General features: G+C 33.1%; 1 pseudogene; it reads right to left on the bottom strand.

The window, feature by feature from the left end:
* Positions 1–824: 824 nt before the first annotated feature.
* Positions 825–3,091, bottom strand: LOC128040470 (non-structural maintenance of chromosomes element 4 homolog A-like; annotated as a pseudogene).
* Between the last annotated feature and the right edge of the window lie 364 nt (positions 3,092–3,455).

The raw sequence follows: 3,455 nt of genomic DNA, 5'->3' as shown, positions 1-3,455 counted from the left end.
ACTACAGCCTAAATGAGAAAGCAGTATGCGCAAACAAGTTCATATGAACAAATATTAGAGCCATAGTCATTCGGGCCTACAAGGCAACAAGGCAACAAGCCATAGTCATTTGCAGACATGGCATGAATTATAGCGATTAAAAGACAATGCATGAATTATAGCAGAATGACAAATTGAAAGACAAGGCATTTGCAGACATGCAATATATCCCACAAAAATGGTGCAAATGATCTTGTAATGGAAAAAATATTTCATAGTAATGGAAAAAATTGAAATATGAGACTAATATAATTGTTTCGTTGAGTTGTCGAATTATAATTTCTAATGAAAATAAAATCGAAATATTATTCTCATTTAATTGCGAAAGTAAAAATACGATTAAAATCGAAATATTATTCTCATTTAACGGTATTAACTATTTAAATTAGTTAATGATATTGTAAAATTAGATGATTAAATTGTAAAATTTCAAATTTAAACGACCAAATTAAAAAAAACCCGACCTAATAGAAATGAATAATAGATTGGTCCTTTTTTCTAAAATGGCAATAAGCATTGCGAGATAGACTCACAATTGTATCTATACTACTTTAGGCAATTCAACAATCGCTAAGATCGCTTTATTATTAAGAATATTGATGAACATAATACTCAATAGTTCTTGCAATATTGGGATTATATATGATGATAGCACATTCCATACCTTCTAGTCCTTAAAGTCGAATCGAACACAAAATGGTATGGCGACCTCACCACTTGCTATGGACGAGGCGGGGGGCATTTTAGGTCTTGAAAGAAAAGCGATAAATGAGACAATTGCATTATCAAGGTATAATGCTAAGTGAATTGTCTGTCGATTGTCTTGATATATACTTACAGACAATATGAGAACCAGATCCATTCACCACTATTTGGCTCTTCCATCTTTAACTAAGAATGAAAGAGCAAATAAATTCTCGACAATTTGTGCAAATGAACTTCTATTCAAGATCAAACTTTCAAGTTTCACTTGTCTCTTTCTCCTTAAAATTTCAAACATCAACGCCATATTCACATCAATGACGGTTTTCTCTTGACACCGGTTTCATCAACTTTGTTGAGCGAACAATAACTCTTTGTCAACAATGGTTGTTAAAAGAGTAGATGAGACACAATGCAAATTATGAGTGCTAAGCTTATGGTACCAAACAATATACATTCAACCACACAACACTAAACACCGCACATCGGGATACACGTTTTATTTACTTCCACAACATCACTAACCATCAATTAATAGAAACCAAACAAGAAAGGGAAGTTTGAATATTCCCAAAAGATAGTGTGTGAATAACTCAAAACACACCAACTCCATAAGATATGGCTATTACCAAGTAACTCGGTGCCAACTTATACACCTTCTTCACGATCATGCGTTCACTTAAAAATTAGTGTATTCATTAAATTCACAAGATTGTAACGGAAGTTTATCTTGAATCAAATTATTGTAGTTAAATGAAGAAAACAAATCAAACCAAACTCTCTCAGAAGCCACAACAAATTGAATACGATTGTTTCATTATTCGGTTGTTAGACTTAAAAATAGTTAAGAGTTCTATAATATAATTCACCTAGTTACACAAAGAACAAATACTAGTTTTATTTCATAAATAAAAATAAAATTTTAGATTAACAAAAGTCAAGTTGGTTAGGTTAGGCATGGCATGAACATATTTCAGTTTTTAATAACAAGAACTTTAAAGTGAACTGAATAGTTTTATCATAACTTGAAAAAAAAGAAAAAGCTAAGACACCAAAAAACAAAATGAAACGAGCACAATGATTTTATTGAGGTTCTTCAACTATATTTCACAACCCTAAATGATGCTTAAAAACTAAAGACCAGAGAACACACTTCAACTCATCGGCCGACTAGTATCGGTTGGTCCGACAAAGACGCTTTCTAGTAACCATAGGCTTCCGTTGCTTTAACTCATTACTCATTGGTCCAAGCCTAAAGATCAGCACAAAGCAAAACAATTCAGCAAGAATCCAACAATCCTTAACACCCAATCCATTAAAGACCGAAAAGAAAACTCAAAACAGTATCTATAAAAGAACTAACATAGTGCAAATTCCTTTGCAGGTTCTAAAGAATGGTGAAACAGCAGCCCCAATTTATTGGCTAAGCCTAACAATGCCTAACAATGTATTGGCTAAGCCTAACAATGCCTCCGCATCGGCTACTTGTTCACGTGGCTTCAAAACTACAAGCACGAAAAAGAGAAGCACCAAAATTAATTACAATAATAAATATATATTTCTTTATGACCAATGTGAGTCTATCTGCAACACCTTTGCAGATTAAATTCTTTCAACTTTTCCACATAAAAAAGAAATGAACAAAGGCTACTAAGTTAATTAAACTAAAACCTAGAAAATCTCAAACAAATTCAACGAATTAACGCTTAACGGACTTCCTTTAAGAAGTTAAAAGAAATGTGATAATTTATGAAAATGTTGAATATTTAAAAGCTATTAAAGAACAACAAAATGAGGCGTAACAAGTAAATGAAAACAAATTCTCTAAAACTTAAAGGAAAAGCAAAGGAAACCTTGTTGATGTAAGTTGTCGACTTCATTAATGATTATGTTAAATTTATTAGAATCCACGTTCGATATTTCTTCCCTTGCACTGCTACCGCCAAAAATTCAAGTTAGAAAAAGCAATAATTTTGCTCAAATCTGGAAAGAAAATTAAAACAAAAAAAACTAGTGAAATGAGTTGCAAGAAAAGCAATAATTTTGCTCAAAAGCTGTTATGTTAGGCGAAAAAAGTATGCATAACATATACATGAGTTGCAAGAAAACTCGATGAGCAAAAAGAACCCATGGTAGAAATATAACCCATTTTCGTTTTTGGAATCCTAGAAAAAGAATTCATTATGATTTCTTCCCAAAAATTGGACCAATCAGGAAAAGGAACATCATTTCGGGAACTTAGAAAAAAACCCTTGGTCTTCTTATGAGCAAAAAGAGAGGTGAAAGCGGCGCCAGTGATGGTGGACTTAGAAAATAACGACGATAGGCAAGAGAGCTTGAGGGGAGGCATCGCCGGCGATATTTGAAGTGAGGGAAAGCGAAATTTTGAAGTGAAGGATTTTGTTTTCAGAACTTTGGGGGGGGGGGAGGTTGGCGGCATTTGGTAACACAAAACCCCGCCCAGTTTTAAGTTTTTTTAAGTCAAATCTGATTTGGGGAAGAAAACGACCCCGTTTTAGTATTGTAATATTTGCGGCGCTTATAAAAAACGCCACTAATTATATAACTTTTGTGGCGTTTTCAATAAAAATGCCACTAAAAATTAAATTCCGCTGTTTTACTCTGCTAAATTTTTTTTTATTTACCTTTAGCGGCGCTTCTTATAAAGCGCCGCAAAATTTTTTCATTTTGAACAAAACGACGCCGTTTTGCTA

The sequence above is a fragment of the Gossypium raimondii genome, chromosome 4, assembly GCF_025698545.1.
Source record: "Gossypium raimondii isolate GPD5lz chromosome 4, ASM2569854v1, whole genome shotgun sequence".
Classification (NCBI taxonomy): domain Eukaryota; kingdom Viridiplantae; phylum Streptophyta; class Magnoliopsida; order Malvales; family Malvaceae; genus Gossypium; species Gossypium raimondii.
This window is presented reverse-complemented; position numbering and strand designations above follow the sequence as displayed.